Raw genomic sequence first — 25,193 nt, 5'->3', positions numbered from 1 at the left:
CTGCTCAAAAAAATAAAGGGAACACTTAAACAACACAATGTAACTCCAAGTCAATCACTACCAGGAGACAGGCCAGTACATCAGGAGACGTGGAGGAGGCCGTAGGAGGGCAACAACCCAGCAGCAGGACCGCTACCTCTGCCTTTGTGCAAGGAGGAGCAGGAGGAGCACTGCCAGAGCCCTGCAAAATGACCTCCAGCAGGCCACAAATGTGCATGTGTCTGCTCAAACAGTCAAAAACAGACTCCATGAGGGTGGTATGAGGGCCTGACGTCCACAGGTGGGGGTTGTGCTTACAGCCCAACACCGTGCAGGACGTTTGGCATTTGCCAGAGAACACCAAGATTGTCAAATTCGCCACAGGCGCCCTGTGCTCTTCACAGATGAAAGCAGGTTCACACTGAGCACATGTGACAGACGTGACAGTCTGGAGACGCCGTGGAGAACGTTCTGCTGCCTGCAACATCCTCCAGCATGACCGGTTTGGCGGTGGGTCAGTCATGGTGTGGGGTGGCATTTCTTTGGGGGGCCGCACAGCCCTTCATGTGCTCGCCAGAGGTAGCCTAACTGCCATTAGGTACTGAGATGAGATCCTCAGACCCCTTGTGAGACCATATGCTGGTGCGGTTGGTCCTGGGTTCCTCCTAATGCAAGACAATGCTAGACCTCATATGGCTGGAGTGTGTCAGCACTGGAGGCCACACACACTACTGAGCCTCATTTTGACTTGTTTTAAGGACATTACATCAAAGTTGGATCAGCCTGTAGTGTTGCTTTCCACGTTAATTTTGAGTGTGACTCCAAATACAGACCTTCATGGGTTGATAAATTTGATTTCCATTGATAATTGTGTGATTTTGTTGTCAGCACATTCAACTATGTAAAGAAAAAGTATTTAAGAAGACTATTTCATTCATTCAGATCTAGGATGTGTTATTTTAGTGTTCCCTTTATTTTTTGAGCAGTGTATATATATAAATCATGTCCAAACAATTGAATTGACCACAGGTGGACTCTAATCAAGTTGTAGTGACGTCTCAAGGATGATCAAAGGAAATTGGATGCACCTGAACTCACTTTGGGGTGTCATAGTAAAGGGGTGTGAATACTTATGTAAATTACATTTCTGTATTTCATTTTCAATAAATGTGCAACAATATCAAAAACTATGTTTTCGCTTTGTCATTATGGGGTATTGTGTGGGTGGGTGGGTGGGTGGGGGACTATTTCATCAATTTTGAAATCAGGCTGTAACACAACAAAATGTGGAAGAAGTGAAGGGGTATGAATGTTTTTGAAGGAACTGTCCTTTTAGTTTAATCTAAAATAAACCAGACACTATAGCCTTCTTTTATTTCAACTTGACTGCATTCGTTACAGGGTGTGTATTTTGTTGTTCCTCTTGGCTACTCAATGAAATCCTGCCTTTACAGGATTTACCATATGCTTTTCTACACGCTAGAGTTGACCTTGTAAAATGAAGCACCTCCCTCCTGTCACTCAGGGCGCGAAATAAAGTAATTACTGAATCCTACGCCGCACTGTGCAGTATGTGCAAGCCCGTTATCGGATGGAGGGAAAGCAGCTCTACGTCTGATGTGACTAGTGGTAGCGTACTCTCTGCTGAGCAGCATGTGGTCTCCGAAGACACTCACAACATGTTGACGGGATTCTTCACGGTGCATAATACTGTTGCAGGACAATCATCTCCAACACAGAGGCAACAGCGCAGCTTTTACATGAGATTGACAGGGATGTAGGCGACAACAGCATTAATATAATCACATTACATAGCAATTAAACATGATATGAAATACAACAAATAGAAGACCGAGAGCTACAAACAGGTAAGTCCTGTTCCACAATTTACCTGAGCAACTTGAAATAACATCTTAAATGTAAACACTTTGAATGAATGAATAAATGTTCAAATGAATGTGTGTGTTATTTTATTTACCAAATAGGTCAGTGTTTCTTTGCATCAAATTACTTTTGAATATTGATTTGTTATTTCTAGATAATAATGTAAACTGTAGTAAGAGAAATGGGACTAATTTTGCTTTCTTGGGTTTTTGGTGGTAAGTCTGTAAGTAGGCTAAATAGTATTGATTGACTTGAGTATGAGTATGAGCTATTTTCAACCCACCAGGCTTTGTTGTGGGAACATATATAGGCACAGAGGCTGTGTTTCTCCCACACTCCTCTGGGAATACCTCCACTGCAGTCTTCAGAGGTCTGACGAGGAAACCATCTCTCTCTCTGCATTCAATAGGTCAATATCCAGGAGTGAATGTGTGATGTGCAGATACATCAATGATACTGGGAGAGAAGATAGAAAGAGAGGTGGAAGTGAACCTATTGACAGGCAATGGAAAGTACAGCCAGGTCATTCAAGATTGACTTTGAAATTGAATGTCTAGCCATGTCCTGAGGATGTTGGGAAATGCCTTCAAAACCAGTACTCATTGGGGTTAAGGTTTGGGGTTAAGTTTAGGCACACATTCCAAATGGTTAAGGTCTGGGATAGGGTTAAAAACTAAAATAAGAAACCAATATCCACAACTGGGATTGATCCAGAGTCAGAAGGTTGCGTGTGCGATCCCAGTTGTGGACACTGGATTTTTATTTTTCAGAATGAGAGCCTAACTTCAAAATTTGACATTTGGAGAATGTAAATGTCTAATTCTGCAGTGAGACTGTGAGAGTTAGTTGGGAAAGTGATACTAAAAGCAGATGGCTCCAGCTGATGAAATCCAAATTGAGAAAGGGGAAATGGAGAAGGGAATGGGATGATAAAATGTCTATGGGGGGAGTGGTGGAGAGAGGGAAAGGTGGAAGGAAGGAGTTAATGAGACAGGGGTATGGTCTTAATGAAAGGATGTGGGTATGAACTCTCCTACCTCACTGTAGTACCTCGTGTGTGTTCTTCTGTGAAATACTTTGATAGTGAACAGAGGGCAACCTCTTTACAGACATACAGAGCCACATTCATAATGGCGGGAATGTTGGCAGCAGAGACATCACACTGCTCTCTGTCTCCCTGCAGCCAGAAGATTCATTGGATTAATTGTCCTCTAATTGCCTTCTGCTGTAGATAAGTAACCTCATCATTTTAGCCAAGTGGATTTATGTCAAGCATTCCTCATCCTCTACCCTTCCCCTACACACACACACACACACACACACACACACACACACACACACACACACACACACACACACACACACACACACACACACACACACACACACACACACACACACACACACACACACACACACACACACACACACACACACACACACACGGTATTGTACAGCTAACCTTGTGGGGACACAATTCAGTCCAATTCAAAATCCTATTTACCCTAGCCCGTAGTCTTACCTCAACCTTAACCCTAAACCTAACTTTAACACTAACCCTAAACCTAACCCTAGCTCCTAACACTAAAACTAACCCTAGCTCCTAACCCTAACCCTTAATGTAATTTTAACCCTAACACTAATAGCATTTGACCTAGTGGGGCCTAACAAAATTTCCCAAGTTGGTCAAATTTGGTTTTGTTTACTATTATTGTGGGGATTTCTGGTCATCCACACACACACACAAAGTCACATGTACAGTTGAAGTCGGAAGTTTACATTCACTTAGGTTGGAGTCATTAAAACATTTTTCAACCACTCCACAAATTTCTTGTAAACAAACTATAGTTTTGGCAAGTCGGTTAGATCATCTACTTTGTGCATGACACAAGTCATTCTTCCAACAATTGTTTACAGACAGATTCTTTCACTTTTAATTCCCTGTATAACAATTCCAGTGGTTCAAAAGTTTACATAAACTAAGTTGAATGTGCCTTTAAACAGCTTGGAAAATTCCAGAAAATTACGTCATGCTTTAGAAGCTTCTTGATGGGCAAATTGACCTCATTTGAGTCAATTGGAGGTGTGCCTGTGGATGTATTTCAAGGCCTACCTTCAAACTGAGTGCCTCCTTGCATGACATCATGGGAAAATCAAAAGAAATCAGCCAAGTCCCCAGGAAAGAATTGTAGGCCTCCACAAGTCTGGTTCATCCTTGGGAGCAATTTCCAAACACCTGAAGGTACCACGTTCATCTGTACAAACAATAGTACGCAAGTAGAAACACCATGGGACCACGCAGCCATCATACCGCTCAGGAAGGAGACGCTTTCTGTATCCTAGTGATGAACGTACTTTTGTGCGAAAAGTGCAAATCAATCCCAGTACAACACCAAAGGACCTTGTGAAGATGCTGGGGGAGACGGGTACAAAAGTATCTATATCCACAGTAAAATGAGTCCTATATTGACAACCTGAAAGGCCATTCATCAAGGAAGAAGCCACTACTCCAAAACTGCCATAAAAAAGACAGACTAGGGTTTGCAACTGCACATGGGGACAAAGATCCTGCTTTTTGGAGAAATGTCCTCTGGTCTGATGGAACAAAAATAGAACTGTTTGGCCATAATGACCATTGTTATGTTTGGAGGAAAAAGGGGGAGGCTTGCAAACCAAAGAACACCATCCCAACCGTGAAGCATGAGGGGGGCAGCATCATGTTGTGGGGGTGCTTTGCTACAGGGGGGACTGGTGCACTTCAGAAAATAGATGGCATCATGAGGTAGAGAAGTGATTTTTATTTATTTTTTATTTCACCTTTATTTAACCAGGTAGGCTAGTTGAGAACAAGTTCTCATTTGCAACTGCGACCTGGTCAAGATAAAGCATAGCAGTGTGAACAGACAACACAGAGTTACACATGGAGTAAACAATTAACAAGTCAATAACACAGTAGAAAAAAAATGGGCAGTCTATATACAATGTGTGCAAAAGGCATGAGGAGGTAGGCGAATAATACAATTTTGCAGATTAACACTGGAGTGATAAATGATCAGATGGTCATGTACAGGTAGAGATATTGGTGTGCAAAAGAGCAGAAAAGTAAATAAATAAAAAACAGTATAAAAACAGTATGGGAATGAGGTAGGTGAAAATGGGTGGGCTATTTACCAATAGACTATGTACAGCTGCAGCGATCGGTTAGCTGCTCGGATAGCTGATGTTTTAAGTTGGTGAGGGAGATACTTCAACTTCAGCGATTTTTGCAGTTCGTTCCAGTCACAGGCAGCAGAGTACTGGAACGAAAGGCGGCCAAATGAGGTGTTGGCTTTAGGGATGATCAGTGAGATACACCTGCTGGAGCGCGTGCTACGGATGGGTATTGCCATCGTGACCAGTGAACTGAGATAAGGCAGAGCTTTACCTAGCATGGACTTGTAGATGACCTGGAGCCAGTGGGTCTGGCGACGAATATGTAGTGAGGGCCAGCCGACTAGAGCATACAAGTCGCAGTGGTGGGTGGTATAAGGTGCTTTAGTGACAAAACGGATGGCACTGTGATAGACTGCATCCAGTTTGCTGAGTAGAGTGTTGGAAGCCATTTTGTAGATGACATCGCCGAAGTCGAGGATCGGTAGGATAGTCAGTTTTACTAGAGTAAGCTTGGCGCCGTGAGTGAAGGAGGCTTTGTTGCGGAATAGAAAGCCGACTCTTGATTTGATTTTCGATTGGAGATGTTTGATGTTAGTCTGGAAGGAGAGTTTGCAGTCTAGCCAGACACCTAGGTACTTATAGATGTCCACATATTCAAGGTCGGAACCATCCAGGGTGGTGATGCTAGTCGGGCATGCGGGTGCAGGCAGCGAACGGTTGAAAAGCATGCATTTGGTTTTACTCGCGTTTGAGAGCAGTTGGAGGCCACGGAAGGAGTGCTGTATGGCATTGAAGCTCGTTTGGAGGTTAGATAGCACAGTGTCCAATGACGGGCCGAAAGTATATAGAATGGTGTCATCTGCGTAGAGGTGAATCAGGGAATCGCCCGTAGCAAGAGCAACATCATTGATATATACAGAGAAAAGAGTCGGCCCGAGAATTGACCCCTGTGGCACCCCCATAGAGACTGCCAGAGGACCGGACAGCATGCCCTCCGATTTGACACACTGAACTCTGTCTGCAAAGTAATTGGTGAACCAGGCAAGGCATGTGATGTGGATATATTGAAGCAACATCTCAAGACATCTGTCAGGAAGTTAAAGCTTGGTCGCAAATGGGTCTTCCAAATGGACAATGACCCCAAGTATACTTCAAAAATTGTGGCAAAATGGCTTAAGGACAACAAAGTCAAGGTATTGGAGTGGCCATCACAAAGCCTTGACCTCAATCCCATAGAAAATGTTTGAGCGGAACTGAAAAAGCATGTGCGAGCAAGGAGGCCTACAAACCTGTTTAAGTTACACCAGCTCTGTCGGGAGGAATGGACAAAAATTCACCCAACTTATTTTGGGAAGCTTGTGGAAGGCTACCCGAAACGTTTGACCCAAGTTTAACAATTTAAATGCAATGCTACCAAATACTAATTGGCTGTATGTAAACTTCAGACACACTCGGAATGTGATAGCGTCTGCTAAATGACTTAAATGTAATGTAATGTGATGAAAGAAATAAAAGCTGAAATAAATCATTCTCTCTACTATTATTCTGACATTTCACATTCTTAAAATAAATTGTTGATCCGAACGGACCTAAGACAGGGAATCTTAACTAGGATTAAACGTCAGGAATAGTGAAAAACTGAGTTTAAATATATTTGGCTCAGGTGTATGTAAACTTCCGACTTCAACTGTACATGCACTAATGCACACGTGCGTATACACACACACATGCACACACCCACGCACACAAACAAACACACACACTAACAAAAGGCTCTTCTTCCTCTGCATCTCCTCTTGCCCTCGTTCTCGTTCTCGTTCTCGTTCTCGTTCTCTTTCTCGATCTCTCTCTCTCTCTCTCTCTCTCTCTCTCTCTCTCTCTCTCTCTCTCTCTCTCTCTCTCTCTCTCTCTCTCTCTCTCTCTCTCTCTCTCTCTCTCTCTCTCTCTCTCTCTCTCTCTCTCTCTCTCTCTCTCTCTCTCTCTCTCTCTCTCCCTCTCTATCTCTCTCTCTCCTCTCTCTCTCTCTCTCTATGTCTAACCTGCTCAAGTTTTCACAATCGTTCTATTTCAGGTCCATATTTCTGTAAAAGCCCAACCATAAATCATTCGGGTGAAAGGGCAACGCAATGAACACGTGTCTCTGCATCTCAAGGTCCAACCTTCCATCTGACCAACATGCTGTTTGGACAGTTTTCCCGCAAAAGCTTCACAATGTTTACCTAAACTAGAGGAATCTTATAAAGATAAAGCACATTTAAAAAATGTATTATGTAAATTACATTTGACTCCCTAAATAGGCCTTACATAAGCCCTCTAAATACAATGACTTTTAATAGATTGTTTTACCTAGCTATATTAAATGTTACTTTTACAGAAGGCCTTATCTTCGACATCTCTGTCACACCACCAGTACACCATCTTCGTATTTTCCTGCTTTCATCCGCTTGCCTCTCCTTGTGCTCCTTGTATTTTCTACCAATTCATGCAACCTCACTTTCAACCAGAATAGTTGTGGTTCCAACTGCTCCTTAGCGCCATTTTGAAATTAACAAAACTATTTATGACCTGGAAAGAAATGGTAATTGGATTTCTGAAATAAAAGAAAGGATTGGTCCGTAACACAGAATTGAGTGGCTGTTAAAGTTCCAAACAGATGGTCAATAAGACAATCACAGTTGAACAGGCCCTGTAGCCCTCGATTGGCTATGTTTTGTATGCTATTGGTGAAGGTCAGAGCACTGGAATAGACAGATAATTCACATTTCAAGTCTTGGAGTTAATGAGTTGAAAATATGGCTCTCTAAGTATGTTACGGAGTTGGTCACATGACTAATTAGGAGACCGTTGCCAGTACCTCACGATATTCCATATTCAGCCATTTCCTATCTGTTTACAGGAAGGAAATATTTTATACCAAAAGGAAGCACTCGTAGTGACCAAGAAAGCTGAAACAAGTGCAAGGGACTATACATGTATGTGTACAAAACATTAGGAACACCTGCTCTTTCCCATGACATAGACTGACCAGGTGGATTCAGGTGAAAGCTGTGATCCCTTACTGATGTCACTTATTAAATCCACTTCCGTCAGTGTAGATGAAGGGGAGGACAAAGGTTAAAGAAGGATTTTCAAGCCTTGAGGCAATTGAGACATGGATTGTGTATGTGTGTCATTCAGAGGGTAAATGGGCAAGACAAAATATTTAAGTGCCACCGGTTTCAGTATTTCAAGAACTGCAAAACTGCTGGGTTTTTGACGCTCAACAGTTTCCCATGTGTATCAAGAATAGTCCACCACCCAAAGGACATCAAGTCAACTTGACACAACTGTGGGAAGCATTGGAGTCAATATGGGACAGCTACCCTGTGGAAAGCTTCCGACACCTTGTAGAGTCCATGCTCCAACAAATTGAGGCTGTTCTGAAGGCAAAATGGGGTGCAGCTCAATATTAGGAAGGTGTTCCTAATGTTTTGTACACTCAGTGTATGCCACTTTATATAACACACTGTATAAATTAATTGTCCATGTATTAATTTAGAAAACAAGTATGTGTGTGTGTGTGTGTGTGTGTGTGTGTGTGTGTGTGTGTGTGTGTGTGTGTGTGTGTGTGTGTGTGTGTGTGTGTGTGTGTGTGTGTGTGTGTGTGTGTGTGTGTGTGTGTGTGTGTGTGTGTGTGTGTGTGTGTGTTGGAATCCGCAGTTGAAACTGGGGACAGCAAGGAGTCATCAGGCTGAGACAGAGAATTAGAGAGAGGGGATAACTTAAATTCACACAGGACCACGGGAAAGACAGGAAAAATACTCCAGATATAACAGACTGACCCTAGCCCCCGTGACATACAAACTATAGCAGCATAAATACTGAAGGCAGAGACAGGAGGGGTCGTGAGACAATGTGGCCCTGTCCGACGATACCCCCGGACAGGGCCAAACAGGTAAGATATATAACCCCACCCACCTTGCCAAAGCCTTGCCATATCTTCAACCACCAACTTACTACCCTGAGACAAGGCCGAGTATAGCCCACGAAGATCTGCCCCACGGCACAAACCCGAGGGGGGAGCCAGCCCGGACAGGAAGATCACGTCAGTGACTCAACCCACTCAAGTGATGCAACCCTCCTAGGGACGGCAAGGAAGAGCACCAGTAAGCCAGTGACTCAGCCCCTGTAATAGGGTTAGAGGCAGAGAATCCCAGTGGAGAGAGGGGGACCGGCCAGGCAGAGACAGCAAGGGCGGTTCATCGCTCCAGTGCCTTTCCGTTCACCTTTGCACCCCTGGGCCAGACTACACGCAAACATTGGACCTACTAAAGAGATGAGTCTTCAATAAAGACTTAAAGGTCAAGACCAAGTGTGCGTCTCTCACATGGATAGGCAGACCATTCCATAAAAATTGAGCTCTATAGGAGAAAGTACAGTGCCTTGCGAACGTATTCAGCCCCCTTGAACTTTGTGACCTTTTGCCACATTTCAGGCTTCAAACATAAAGATATATAACTGTATTTTTTTGTGAAGAATCAACAACAAGTGGGACACAGTCATGAAGTGGAACGACATTTATTGGATATTTCAAACTTTTTTAACAAATCAAAAACTGAAAAATTGGGCGTGCAAAATTATTCAGCCCCTTTACTTTCAGTGCAGCAAACTCTCTCCAGAAGTTCAGTGAGGATCTCTGAATGATCCAATGTTGACCTAAATGACTAATGATGATAAATACAATCCACCTGTGTGTAATCAAGTCTCCGTATAAATGCACCTGCACTTTGATAGTCTCAGTGTCATATATTGTATCGTCATGTCTTGTCCCTGTGCTTTCTCTTCTCTTCGTTTCCCCCTGCTGGTCGTATTAGGTTTCTTTCTCTCTCTTTATCCCTCTCTCTCTCTATCGTTCCGTTCCTGCTTCCAGCTGTTACTCATTCTCCTAACGACCTCGTTTACTCTCTCACACCTGTCCCCTATTTTGCCCTCTGATTAGGTCTCTATTTCTCTCTCTGTTTCTGCTTCTGTCCTTGTCGGATTCTTGTTTGCTTTGCTCTTGTTCCGTCCTGTTGTATTCTGCCTCGTCTTCAGATACTGCGTGTGAGCAGGTGTCTCTATCCTCTACGGCCCGCGCCTACCCGAAGGGACCTGCAGTCTGTTGCCGCTATCCTGCAACTCTCATCAACAACTAGAAGGGGGACTCTCCTGTTAACCCTGTAATGATTGAGGAATTATGTTTTCCCTGTTTGGACATTAAAAGACTCTGTTTCTGTTATATCGCTTTTGGGTCCTCACTCACCTGCATAACACTCAGAGGTCCGTTAAAAGCGCAGAGAGCATCATGAAGAACAAGGAACACACCAGGCAGGTCCGAGATACTGTTGTGAAGAAGTTTAAAGCCGGATTTGGATACAAAAAGATTTCCCAAGCTTTAAACATCCCAAGGAGCACTGTGCAAGCGATAATATTGAAATGGAAGGAGTATCAGACCACTGCAAATATACCAAGACCTGGCCGTCCCTCTAAACTTTCAGCTCATACAAGGAGAAGACTGATCAGAGATGCAGCCAAGAGGCCCATGATCACTCTGGATGAACTGCAGAGATCTACAGCTGAGGTGGGAGACTCTGTCCATAGGACAACAATCAGTCGTATATTGCATAAATCTGGCCTTTATGGAAGAGTGGCAAGAAGAAAGCCATTTCCTAAAGATATCCATAAAAAGTGTCATTTAAAGTTTGCCACAAGCCACCTGGGAGACACACCAAACATGTGGAAGAAGGTGCTCTGGTCAGATGAAACCAAAATTGAACTTTTTGGCAACAATGCAAAACGTTATGTTTGGCGTAAAAGCAACACAGCTCATCACCCTGAACACACCATCCCCACTGTCAAACATGGTGGTCGCAGCCTCATGGTTTGGGCCTGCTTTTCTTCAGCTGGGACAGGCAAGATGGTTAAAATTGATGGGAAGATGGATGGAGCCAAATACAGGACCATTCTGGAAGTTAACCTGATGGAGTCTGCAAAAGACCTGAGACTGGGACGGAGATTTGTCGTCCAACAAGACAATGATCCAAAACATAAAGCAAAATCTACAATGGAATGGTTCAAAAATAAACATATCCAGGTGTTAGAATGGCCAAGTCAAAGTCCAGACCTGAATCCAATCGAGAAATTTTTGTGCTTCACCATGTTTCATCAAAATGTACAGCTATGTATCGTCTGCATAGCAGTGAAAGTTAACATTATGTTTCCGAATGACATCACCAAGAGGTAAAATATATAGTGAAAACAATAGTGGTCCTAAAACGGAACCTTGACGAATGCCAAAATGTACAGTTGATTTGTCAGAAGGCAAACCATCCACAGAGTGAAACTGATATCTTTCTGACAGATAAGATCTAAACCAGGCCAAAACTTGTCCGTGTAGACCAATTTGGGTTTCCAATCTCTCCAAAAGAATGTGGTGATCAATGGTATATAAAGCAGCACTAAGATTTAGGCTCACGAGGACAGATGCAGAGCCTTGGTCTGATGCCATTAAAGGTAATTTACCACCTTCACGAGTGCAGTCTCAGTGCTTTGATGGTGCCTAAAACCAGACTGAAGCGTTTCGTATACATTGTTTGTCTTCAGGAAAGCAGTGCGTTGCTGCACAACAGCTTTTTCTAAAAGATTTGAGAGGAATGGAAGATTTGTTAAAGGCTGATTTAGTTTAAAAAAATATATTCTTGGTCAAGGTTTGGCTTTTTCCAGAGAGGCTTTTTTATTGCCACTTTTAGTGAGTTTGGTACACATTCGGTGGATAGGGAGCCATTTATTATGTTCAACATAGGAGGGCCAAGCACAGGAAGCAGCTTTTTCAGTAGTTTAGTTGGAATAGGGAATAGGAATGCAGCTTGAAGGTTAAGAAGCCATGACTATTTTCATCAATGTGTCAAGAGATACAGAATTAAAAAACTTGAGTGTCTCCCTTGATCCTAGGTCCTGGCAGTGTTGTGCATACTCAGGACAATTGAGCTTTGGGGGAAATACACAGATTTAAAGAGGAGTTCGTAATTTGCTTTCTAATGATCATGATCTTTTCATCAAAGAAGTTCATGAATTTATCACTGCTGAAGTGAAAGTCTTCCTCCCTTGTGGAATTCTGCTTTTTAGTTTGCTTTGCGACAGCATCAAAAATACATTTTGGATTGTTCTTTTTCTCCTCAATTAAGTTGGATGATTGAGCAGCACTGAGGGCTCTTCGATACTGCACAGTTGTACCAATCAGTTATGTTGTGACAAGGTAGGGGTGGTATACAGAAGATAGCCCTATTCGGTAAAAGACCAAGTCCATATTATGGCAAGAACAGCTCAAATAAGCAAAGAGAAACGACAGTCCATCATTACTTGAAGACAGGAAGGTCAGTCAATAAGGAACATTTCAAGAACCTTGAAAGTTTCTTCAAGTGCAGCCACAAATACCATGAAGGGCTATGATGAAACTGGCTCTCATGAGGACTGCCACAGGAAAGAAAGACCCAGAGTTACTTCTGATGGAGAGGAGACATTCATTAGAGTTACCAGCCTCAGATTTCAGCCTAAATAAATACTTGTTTATTTATATTCCACCAATTATAAATGGAGCAGAACCCGCTTTCTTCTCCAAACTGACCCCACTTTTATGAATACCACAGCCCTTATGATTCAAACATGGTCTCCCTCTGTCCCTTAAGTCGGGATTTTTCATCCCTGGCAATATTATACACTTTCTTTTTCCCTCCCTCTTCTCTCCCTTAAACTCTCAGTAGGTAAGTAAGTCAGTCTTCATTATAAACTCAGCAGAGTGCAAGGAGTAGTTATTGTATTCAGGCTGCTGACTCAACAGGTGCCCTGTTGGGCATTCATGAGATCCTGCTATACCGGGCTCTTATGAATTCCGTTGTTCTTGGTGGAGCAGAGCTTCCCTGTGGGCCTCCTCCTCTAGCAGCAACAGAGGTCTTAATTAGGAAGTTAGCTCCATAGCTGCTTCACCTGAGTTCACACTATCCAGAGCTTGGGACTGAGTCTGAGGGTGCAGACCTGCGGAGCATGCTGATTATTCACTGCTGAGTGATCAGGATGGACAGCTCGTAGCTGGACTGGTGCCAAGTTTAAATCTGGTAGAGCCCTTGTTGCGCTCTCTGCAGTGCTTTCATCACTGACTGTCTAGACACTGATCTAACAAGGGGAACTATTACAGTTTTCTCAGTCGCTTTGATGCATTTCTCAGATCAAAAGTGCAATTCTTGATACTACTTGTACAAATTCCAAATCATCTAGTCACTTGTGCACCTCATTAAAGCAATTTCTTATTCCTTTTGAACAAATTGCAATTGATAATGTACAAGTGTCAGCTTTTTTCCACATTATCAATTGCTCATGTCATGTTGATCAAAATATAGTAGATGGTTCTCTGTTGAATAGTCTTACCCCTCAAAACATCTAGGCATTAGTTCCTTGCATAAGCCATTACATGCAAAATTGTTGAACTATTTGTCATAAACTGTCAAGCATAGTTTTACACATTTCTATTAGACCTTTTGTACAAAAACGTGAATTGATGAATCGTGCAGGTGAAATTGACCCTCACTCATGAAGGAATGTAAAAGAGTTAGTTCAACCAACAATCAACCAGTTGTCTAAATTGCTCAAAGTTGCATCTCATGAAGAATCAATTGGCAAGCATATATAGACAGACCACAACACAGAGTTGCAATTTTCCAATAATGGATGGACCAGGAAACGAACAGGGTCAACAGCCAAGAGGAGGAAGAAGAGGAGCAAGGATGAGTGGTGGAAGGCAAAACAGAGGAAGAGGCAGAAGAGGACATAGGGGCCACTATTGTAGACCATGTTGTCAATCATGGCCTTACAATGGCTGAGACGGGTCGAAGGGTGCAGCCGAATATTGGGAGATCAACCCTGTCCTCAATAGTTCAAACGTTTCGAAGAGAGAACAGGTATGTCCACCAATGTACAGTGCACTGTTACTGTATATGCATCTCATGAAGAATCAATTGGCAAGCATATATAGACAGACCACAACACAGAGTTGCAATTTTCCAATAATGGATGGACCAGGAAACGAACAGGGTCAACAGCCAAGAGGAGGAAGAAGAGGAGCAAGGATGAGTGGTGGAAGGCAAAACAGAGGAAGAGGCAGAAGAGGACATAGGGGCCACTATTGTAGACCATGTTGTCAATCATGGCCTTACAATGGCTGAGACGGGTCGAAGGGTGCAGCCGAATATTGGGAGATCAACCCTGTCCTCAATAGTTCAAACGTTTCGAAGAGAGAACAGGTATGTCCACCAATGTACAGTGCACTGTTACTGTATATAAGCAGTATACTGTATACTTCCTACAATGCTTCATATTACAGTAGTCCACTTGTATTTCACAGCAAAAGAAATATACTCTATACAGATACATACTGCACCTTACATGCACCCACCTGTATGTTTTACAGTAAAATGTGTGTTCGCATAGTTTTTGTCTATGTGAAAGTATGCGATGCATCACTGCATTTCCCATAGGACTGACTGCAAGATTACCTCAAACCAGTGGCAGAGGACAACTTTTCACACCTCAACAGGAGGAGGCTATTTGCACCATGGTCCGAGTAAACAATGCCATGAGTCTCAGGGAAATACAAAGGACCATTATAGAAGACAACGATGTCTTTGAAAACATCCATACGGTTAGCATCTCAACCATCGACAGGGCGCTGCATAGAAACCAGATGAGTATGAAACAGCTGTACCGTGTACCATTCCAAAGGAATGAGGGCAGAGTTAAGGAGCTACGGTACCAGTATGTACAGGTAAAACATATATCTATGTAACTACTTTACAACAACATTTTATAGTGATACATAGTACAGTAAGCATAAACTGCACACATGTCCATTGCTGTGGAAGGAACATGCAATATATGTACATTTTATGTCACTCTTCCTTACCAAAACAAATTCAACTGTGTTTTCTGGGATATAGCGTATAATGGAGTTGGAATCAAGTGAACCCTCTCACAACTTTTTATACGTGGATGAGGCTGGCTTCAACCTGACCAAATGCAGAAGGCGGGGTCGGAATATCATCGGTCACAGAGCTACTGTGGATTTTCCAGGCCAACGGGGAGGAAATATCACCATGTGTGCTGCTATTTCGGAGCATGGTGTCCTAACCCATATCCACCTTATAGGGCGATACAACACCCAGCATCTACTCAACTTTTAGAGACTCTCTACAGGGCTCTCATCCCTGATGATGAGAGGGGTCTGCTTAGAGAGGATTTGCCAAAGTATGTGGTCATTTGTGATAATGTGAGTTTCCATCGATCAAACATCATAAGGTAATGGTTTGTGACCCACCCGAGGATGCTCATAGAATTCCTCCCACCTTATTCACCATTCGTTAATCCAATTGAGTAGTTATTTTCAGCACATACACAGATGACCCTGCTGGCTGCAATGGATGCAGCATGTGAGGACATCACAGTAGACGACTACAGAGGATGGATAAGGCATTCCAAAAGATTCTTTCCATGTTGCATTGGAAGGGAAATATCCAGTGTGATGTGGATGAGACTATGTGGGCCGACAGACACGAACGTCTGGATGTGTAGAGACAGCACAACAGTGCTGCGGGCAAAGTTGTGCCTTAGGGGTGGTTTCCTGTGTTTCTTTCTAATTTAGTTGTTTTTCCTTTGTGCCCCTTGGGTTGTCCAGTCTCTTTCAATCAATAACCCACATACAGTAATATGTAAATAGTACTGTTGAAATTGATATATGCCATAGAAGTGCAGCCTTGTGCATTTTCAATACAGTAACTGTCATCCAAACTGTAGCCTAAGTTTACATCAGGTAATACTGTCAAAGTACCCAGTTCCATTGACAACATGCCTAAACATTTTGACGACCTTGTTCGTGAACAATGACTCAATGACTTATCATTCTGATGACACTGACATGATCATTGGCATGAATATTTACTTGTGAGAGATGTACTATGGATTTTTAGTGACTGACTAGCTTTAGAAACATATCCATTGTATATTGCAGTTTGTACAAATTGTTCTGAGAAATGCACTTGTTATTTTGCACATGTTAGGGATGATGTGAAAAATGCACCAAAGCGACTGAGAAAAACTGTAACACTTTTCTGGTCTGCCAGATGGGAGCTCTCTCCCTTGAGATGGGAAAAACACTTTGACACTATGGTAACCAAGGTCTTCCACATGCAGGAGGTGAGGCTCCCCTGTGTTCAGTGATCAGACATGCGGCTGTAAAGGCCATGTGACCCTGTGGCCCTGTGTCGAGGTCAAACCAAGGTCATATTGGATCGTCTTTAAAAAATCAAAACACCTTCTTGAGTGTCAATGACTGCTTTTGCTCCTGAACCTATAATTTGCAAGGACAACGCAGGGCGACATAACCTAGTTTTATTGTTCAACATGGTGGTGGGGGTGGGGTCCGTGAAGCAGAGCCATGCAGGAGAACAACAAGGTATTAGAGACAGTACAACAGGATTCCACTCTACATCGATGCACTATCATCATCACAGAGACTGCAGTTCCTTACACTTTAGGTAGGAATGAAGATGTCTCCCCCTATCAAGAGAGACAATAAGTGTCCCACCTGTTATCATGCAGCTCTCGACACAGGGTGGATGATCTGTGTGTGTAAGGTGAATGATGTCCGTGTAAGGTAGATGATGTCTGGAAAGGAAAGGGAAAGGGGGATGCCTAGTCAGTTGTACAACTGAACGCCTTCAACTGAAATGTGTAAAGTAGATGATGTGTGTGTAAGGTGAATGATGTCCGTGTAAGGTAGATGATGTGTGGAAAGGAAAGGGAAAGGGGGATGCCTAGTCAGTTGTACAACTGAACACCTTCAACTGAAATGTGTAAGGTAGATGATGTGTGTGTAAGGTGGATGATGTGCGTGTGTAAAGTGGATGATGTGTGTGTAAGATGGATGATGTGTGTGTGTAAGGTGGATGAACTGTGTGTAAGGTACATGATATGTGTGTAAGGTGGATGATGTGTGTGTGTGTGTGTGTGTGTGTGTGTGTGTGTGTGTGTGTGTGTGTGTGTGTGTGTGTGTGTGTGTGTGTGTGTGTGTGTGTGTGTGTGTGTGTGTGTGTGTGTGTGTGTGTGTGTGTGTGTGTGTGTGTGTGTGTGTGTGTGTGTGTGTGTGTGTGTGTGTGAGGTGGATGAGGTGTGTGTAAGGTAGATGATGTGTGTGTAAAGTGGATGATGTGCATGTGTAAAGTGTACGAAAGGTGGATGATGTGTGTGTGTGTGTGTGTGTGTGTGTGTGTGTGTGTGTGTGTGTGTGTGTGTGTGTGTGTGTGTGTGTGTGTGTGTGTGTGTGTGTGTGTGTGTGTGTGTGTGTGTGTGTGTGTGTTTGTGTGTGTGTGTGTGTGTGTGTGTGTGTGTGTGTGTGTGTGTGTGTGTGTGTGTGTGTGTGTGTGTGTGTGTGTGTGTGTGTGTGTGTGTGTGTGTGTGTGTGTGTGTGTAAGGTGGATGAGGTGTGTGTAAGGTAGATGATATGGGTGTAAGGCCTTTGAGGAAAACACAGAGTAGAGGGAGCATTAGAGCAGGCAGGAACAGGGATATGCTGATGGGAGAGATTGGAGTGGAAAAAACACAACTCCATCTTCTCTCCCTGGGGCATCTTGTTTACCTGCGCAGCATGATTGCTATTCTTGCCTCCCTTCATCCCTCAATCCTTCTCTTAAAGCATCCAAGTGAGCGAAACAGCAACCCTCTGTCTCAGAATGTGTAGAGGATGTATCTGATGCTGTCTGGAAAAAAATTGTATGGCATGTCATACTATTTTTGGACAGACAGGATCATGTACATGGGCTACATATATTAAGACAGAGGGGTGCAGTTTGGCTCGCTCAGATGACTTCTCCAGCAGAGAGGAAGAGGCGAAGCGAGAGGGCTCACTCTTACCAAAATCTGTCCAGAATAAGCCCAATGTGTTTTTATGGGCATATCATCCAGACCTAAGCTTGTAGCCTGCCTTCCCACCTTTGGGACAACGACTCCCATTGTTAGGCCAGAGACATGAGCATCTCGTTACTATATAGAGATCTCTAGTTTCAGCCTCTTGCGAACTGGAAAGAATATTTAGCAATTGCATGGTGCACTGTTCGGATACTGGCTTCCCCTAAAGTAAATTGATGTTTTGCCCAAATTGTATTGTAACTCCTGTCTAAATAAAATCATTAAAAATACTTCACCAGAGAGCTTGACTTAGCCACCGAGGATCATACTCACAAGTGTGTAGGCTTACAGTATGCCTATTTTGGAAGCCCTCAAATTGGGCAGCGCGTGTGGCAATAGGCCGAGCTGATTGAGTTGAGGCTGTCAGTGAAAAGCATCTAAAATATGTGTGAAGATAATGTGTCTTGAATATAATTTCAAATGTTGCAACAAGAAGAAGGGGAGGGGTGTGTGGCGAAGATATGACCTGTCTCTCTCCAGAATACATGCACTCAGCTCTCCAGAATACATGCACTCAGCTCTCCAGAATACATGCACTCAGCTCTCCAGAATACATGCACTCAGCTCTCCAGAATACATGCACTCAGCTGTCTCCCGTCAATTCTTGCACATTCGTTGAGTGAATTGTTTGCCCGTTGATTGTATTTATTTTTCATAAATTCCCAATTACGTATGTCACCAGTAGGCCAAGTAAATGTAAAAACGTTGTTTGCAGAGTTCGGAACCTGCTACACTTGTGAAAAGCAAGTTTTGGTTTATTTCATAACCATAGTTGATGAGTTTTGTAAATGTTTTCATTGTCTTTTGTTTGGAGTGCTCCATGTGAGTAATGAGTGTCTGGGTTTTCTCTGGGAACATACAGAGGGAGTGCGTGCCAGAGCAGGTATAGAAGTAGGCCTAGCTGGCCTGCTGCATGCATATGTAGGAAAGTGCCCGTTTGGGATGTCTGATTTTTGATTGTATTAACTCACCACGTCCACTGCTAGCTAATAAGCTGAGCTTCTCATTCCTTTTTTGTCATGTTTGTCATTTATTATCATGTCTTGTCCCTGTGCTCCCCATTCTATTCGTTTCCCTCTGCTGGTCTTATTTGGTTCTTTCCCTCTTTCTATCCCTCTCTCTCCCCCTCCCTCTCTCACTCTCTCGCTCTCTCTTCTCTCTATCGTTCCGTTCCTGCTCCCAGCTGTTCCTATTCCCCTAATCATCATTTAGTCTTCCCACACCTGTTCCCGATCCTTTCCCCTGATTAGAGTCCCTATTTATTCCTTTGTGTTCCGTTCCTGTCCCGTCGGTTCCTTGTTTAGAATTCACCGTGCTGTGATTGTGTATCGCCCTGTCCTGTCGTGTTTTTGCTGTGATTGTGTATCGCCCTGTCCTGTCGTGTTTTTTGCCTTCATCAGATGCTGCGTGTGAGCAGGTGTCTCTGTCAACTACGGCCTGCGCCTACCCGAAGCGACCTGCAGTCTGTGGCCGCTTCTCCTGTTATTCCCCTCTACAGACTAGAGGATTTCTGTTATTCCCTGTTTGGACTTGAATAAACTCTGTTTCTGTTAAGTCGCTTTTGGGTCCTCTTTCACCTGCATGACAGAAGGAACCGACCAAGGAATGGACCCAGCGACTTCAGACGCTCGTTACACTGCCGTCGAGATCCAAGGAGCCATGCTCGGCAGACACGAGCAGGAATTGTCTGCTGCTCGCCATGCCGTGGAGAACCTGGCCGCTCAGGTTTCCGACCTCTCTGGACAGTTCCAGAGTCTACGTCTCGTGCCACCTGTTACTTCCTGGCCTGCCGAGCCTCCAGAACCTAGGGTTAATAACCCACCTTGCTACTCCGGGCAGCCCACTGAGTGCCGCTCCTTTCTCACGCAGTGTGAGATTGTGTTCTCTCTCCAACCCAACACATACTCTAGAGAGAGAGCTCGGGTTGCTTACGTCATTTCACTCCTTACTGGCCGGGCTCGAGAATGGGGCACAGCTATCTGGGAGGCAAGGGCTGATTGCTCTAACAAGTTCCAGAACTTTAAAGAGGAGATGATTCGGGTTTTTGACCGTTCAGTTTTTGGTGGGGAGGCTTCTAGGGCCCTGGCTTCCTTATGCCAAGGTGAACGGTCCATAACGGATTATTCTATTGAGTTTCGCACTCTTGCTGCCTCTAGTGAGTGGAACGAGCCGGCGCTGCTCGCTCGTTTTCTGGAGGGACTCCACGCAGTGGTTAAGGATGAGATTCTCTCCCGGGAGGTTCCTTCAGATGTGGACTCTTTGATTGCTCTCGCCATCCGCATAGAACGACGGGTAGATCTTCGTCACCGGGCCCGTGGAAGAGAGCTCGCATCAACGGTGTTTCCCTGCTCCGCATCGCAACCATCTCCCTCCTCTGGCTTTGAGACTGAGCCCATGCAGCTGGGAGGGATTCGCATCTCGACTAAGGAGAGGGAACGGAGGATCACCAACCGCCTGTGCCTCTATTGCGGAGTTGCTGGACATTTTGTTAATTCATGTCCAGTAAAAGCCAGAGCTCATCTGTAAGCGGAGGGCTACAGGTGAGCGCAACTACTCAAGTCTCTCCATCAAAATCCTGTACTACTTTGTCGGTCCATCTACGCTGGACCGGTTCGGGTGCTACATGTAGTGCCTTGATAGACTCTGGGGCTGAGGGTTGTTTCATGGACGAAGCATGGGTTCGGAAACATGACATTCCTTTCAGAGAGTTAGAGAAGCCTACGCCCATGTTCGCCTTAGATGGTAGTCATCTTCCCAGTATCAGATTTGAGACACTACCTTTAACCCTCACAGTATCTGGTAACCACAGTGAGACTATTTCTTTTTTGATTTTCCGTTCACCGTTTACACCTGTTGTTTTGGGTCATCCCTGGCTAGTATGTCATAATCCTTCTATTAATTGGTCTAGTAATTCTATCCTATCCTGGAACGTTTCTTGTCATGTGAAGTGTTTAATGTCTGCCATCCCTCCCGTTTCTTCTGTCCCTACTTCTCAGGAGGAACCTGGCGATTTGACAGGAGTGCCGGAGGAATATCATGATCTGCGCACGGTCTTCAGTCGGTCCCGAGCCAACTCCCTTCCTCCTCACCGGTCGTATGATTGTAGTATTGATCTCCTTCCGGGGACCACTCCTCCTCGAGGTAGACTATACTCTCTGTCGGCTCCCGAACGTAAGGCTCTCGAGGATTATTTGTCTGTGTCTCTTGACGCCGGTACCATAGTGCCTTCTTCCTCTCCGGCCGGGGCGGGGTTTTTTTTGTTAAGAAGAAGGACGGTACTCTGCGCCCCTGCGTGGATTATCGAGGGCTGAATGACATAACGGTTAAGAATCGTTATCCGCTTCCCCTTATGTCATCAGCCTTCGAGATTCTGCAGGGAGCCAGGTGCTTTACTAAGTTGGACCTTCGTAACGCTTACCATCTCGTGCGCATCAGAGAGGGGGACGAGTGGAAAACGGCGTTTAACACTCCGTTAGGGCATTTTGAGTACCGGGTTCTGCCGTTCGGTCTCGCCAATGCGCCAGCTGTTTTTCAGGCATTAGTTAATGATGTTCTGAGAGACATGCTGAACATCTTTGTTTTTGTCTATCTTGACGATATCCTGATTTTTCTCCGTCACTCGAGATTCATGTTCAGCACGTTCGACGTGTTCTACAGCGCCTTTTAGAGAATTGTCTCTACGTAAAGGCTGAGAAGTGCTCTTTTCATGTCTCCTCCGTTACTTTTCTCGGTTCCGTTATTTCCGCTGAAGGCATTCAGATGGATTCCGCTAAGGTCCAAGCTGTCAGTGATTGGCCCGTTCCAAGGTCACGTGTCGAGTTGCAGCGCTTTTAGGTTTCGCTAATTTCTATCGGCGTTTCATTCGTAATTTCGGTCAAGTTGCTGCCCCTCTCACAGCTCTTACTTCTGTCAAGACGTGTTTTAAGTGGTCCGGTTCCGCCCAGGGAGCTTTTGATCTTCTAAAAGAACGTTTTACGTCCGCTCCTATCCTCGTTACTCCTGACGTCACTAGACAATTCATTGTCGAGGTTGACGCTTCAGAGGTAGGCGTGGGAGCCATTCTATCCCAGCGCTTCCAGTCTGACGATAAGGTTCATCCTTGCGCTTATTTTTCTCATCGCCTGTCGCCATCTGAGCGCAACTATGATGTGGGTAACCGTGAACTGCTCGCCATCCGCTTAGCCCTAGGCGAATGGCGACAGTGGTTGGAGGGGGCGACCGTTCCTTTTGTCGTTTGGACAGACCATAAGAACCTTGAGTACATCCGTTCTGCCAAACGACTTAATGCCCGTCAAGCTCGTTGGGCGTTGTTTTTCGCTCGTTTCGAGTTTGTGATTTCTTACCGTCCGGGTAGCAAGAACACCAAGCCTGATGCCTTATCCCGTCTGTTTAGTTCTTCTGTGGCTTCTACTGATCCCGAGGGATTCTTCCTTATGGGCGTGTTGTCGGGTTAACAGTCTGGGGAATTGAAAGACAGGTTAAGCAAGCACTCACGCACACTGCGTCGCCACGCGCTTGTCCTAGTAACCTCCTTTTCGTTCCTGTTTCCACTCGTCTGGCTGTTCTTCAGTGGGCTCACTCTGCCAAGTTAGCTGGTCATCCCGGTGTTCGAGGCACTCTTGCGTCTATTCGCCAGCGCTTTTGGTGGCCGACTCAGGAGCGTGACACGCGCCGTTTCGTGGCTGCTTGTTCGGACTGCGCGCAGACTAAGTCGGGTAACTCTCCTCCTGCCGGTCGTCTCAGACCGCTCCCCATTCCTTCTCGACCATGGTCTCACATCGCCTTAGACTTCATTACCGGTCTGCCTTTGTCTGCGGGGAAGACTGTGATTCTTACGGTTGTCGATAGGTTCTCTAAGGCGGCACATTTCATTCCCCTCGCTAAACTTCCTTCCGCTAAGGAGACGGCACAAATCATTATTGAGAATGTATTCAGAATTCATGGCCTTCCGTTAGACGCCGTTTCAGACAGAGGCCCGCAATTCACGTCACAGTTTTGGAGGGAGTTCTGTCGTTTGATTGGTGCGTCCGTCAGTCTCTCTTCCGGGTTTCATCCCCAGTCTAACGGTCAAGCAGAGAGGGCCAATCAGACGATTGGTCGCATACTACGCAGCCTTTCTTTCAGAAACCCTGCGTCTTGGGCAGAACAGCTCCCCTGGGCAGAATACGCTCACAATTCGCTTCCTTCGTCTGCTACCGGGTTATCTCCGTTTCAGAGTAGTCTGGGTTACCAGCCTCCTCTGTTCTCATCCCAGCTTGCCGAGTCCAGCGTTCCCTCCGCTCAAGCGTTTGTCCAACGTTGTGAGCGCACCTGGAGGAGGGTGAGGTCTGCACTTTGCCGTTACAGGGCACAGACGGTGAGAGCCGCCAATAAACGCAGGATTAAGAGTCCAAGGTATTGTTGCGGCCAGAGAGTGTGGCTTTCCACTCGCAACCTTCCTCTTACGACAGCTTCTCGTAAGTTGACTCCGCGGTTCATTGGTCCGTTCCGTGTCTCCCAGGTCGTCAATCCTGTCGCTGTGCGACTGCTTCTTCCGCGACATCTTCGTCGCGTCCATCCTGTCTTCCATGTCTCCTGTGTTAAGCCCTTTCTTCGCACCCCCGTTCGTCTTCCCTCCCCCCTCCCGTCCTTGTCGAGAGCGCACCTATTTACAAGGTACATAAGATCATGGACATGCGTTCTCGGGGACGGGGTCACCAATACTTAGTGGATTGGGAGGGTTACGGTCCTGAGGAGAGGAGTTGGGTTCCGTCTCGGGACGTGCTGGACCGTTCACTCATCGATGATTTCCTCCGTTGCCGCCAGGATTCCTCCTCGAGTGCGCCAGGAGGCGCTCGGTGAGTGGGGGGGTACTGTCATGTTTGTCATTTATTATCATGTCTTGTCCCTGTGCTCCCCATTCTATTCGTTTCCCTCTGCTGGTCTTATTTGGTTCTTTCCCTCTTTCTATCCCTCTCTCTCCCCCTCCCTCTCTCTCACTCTCTCGCTCTCTCTTCTCTCTATCGTTCCGTTCCTGCTCCCAGCTGTTCCTATTCCCCTAATCATCATTTAGTCTTCCCACACCTGTTCCCGATCCTTTCCCCTGATTAGAGTCCCTATTTATTCCTTTGTGTTCCGTTCCTGTCCCGTCGGTTCCTTGTTTAGAATTCACCGTGCTGTGATTGTGTATCGCCCTGTCCTGTCGTGTTTTTGCTGTGATTGTGTATCGCCCTGTCCTGTCGTGTTTTTGCCTTCATCAGATGCTGCGTGTGAGCAGGTGTCTCTGTCAACTACGGCCTGCGCCTACCCGGCGACCTGCAGTCTGTGGCCGCTTCTCCTGTTATTCCCCTCTACAGACTAGAGGATTTCTGTTATTCCCTGTTTGGACTTGAATAAACTCTGTTTCTGTTAAGTCGCTTTTGGGTCCTCTTTCACCTGCATGACATTTTTTCTTCACCTCACACTGTAAGTCAACAAAGTATTTATTTTTTTATTTTTAATTTTACCTTTATTTTACTAGTCCAACGCTCTAACCACTAGGCAAATAATAATAGTTCTTCACAGTATTTGGAAAATCCAACACCCTCCCAGCCTCAATATTCACCAAGCCTCGGTGTGAAAGAGAAACATATCATGATCTGAGGATCCCATATATCCAGTGAAAATGCCATGAAAAAAATCTGCCTGTCCCAAGCTCTCTGGTGCCGGAAACTCCGGCCGAGTTTTCATCAGGATATTTCCTTCTGTTTTTATTTGTCGGCTTTAGGCCTATGCATTTTACTTAGTTGAAGATGGAAGTTATAGATTACTGCTGAATTTGACCTATAGGCTATCTCTGAATTCAATGCGGTAATTTCTTTAGCCGCTAATGGATCACAGTGTAGGCTATCAATGTGCCCATATGGTAGTGGCTGGTGCTCTCATCTTAGTTTAATTTTGTTTTTTTAGATTTATATATTTTTTTATAATTAACCACGTTACACTGATTATGAGAAATGAAAACTTTATTATAGAAATGAAACTGTACCACAAAAATGTGCATATAAAGTAATAACATAACTCATGCAGATAGATGGTAGGATAAATAGTAAGCTCCCCCTGCCCCCCCACAAAAAAAGGTGTCCGCCTATGGAAATCAAAGGCCCGTCCAACTGATTCGTTCAGCCGCAGTC

General features: G+C 44.8%; 1 protein-coding gene across 1 annotated transcript in view; it reads left to right on the top strand.

The window, feature by feature from the left end:
• Window positions 1-1,588: 1,588 nt before the first annotated feature.
• The window catches only part of LOC124004353 (G-protein coupled receptor 22-like), a 30,203-nt gene continuing 6,598 nt past the window's right edge, over window positions 1,589-25,193 (top strand). Inside the window, exon 1 of the mRNA XM_046313193.1 lies at window positions 1,589-1,847. The gene's annotated coding sequence lies outside the window, so the exon portion shown is untranslated. The remainder of the gene's footprint in view (window positions 1,848-25,193) is intronic.

The sequence above is a fragment of the Oncorhynchus gorbuscha genome, linkage group LG18 (genome assembly GCF_021184085.1).
Source record: "Oncorhynchus gorbuscha isolate QuinsamMale2020 ecotype Even-year linkage group LG18, OgorEven_v1.0, whole genome shotgun sequence".
Classification (NCBI taxonomy): domain Eukaryota; kingdom Metazoa; phylum Chordata; class Actinopteri; order Salmoniformes; family Salmonidae; genus Oncorhynchus; species Oncorhynchus gorbuscha.
This window is presented reverse-complemented; position numbering and strand designations above follow the sequence as displayed.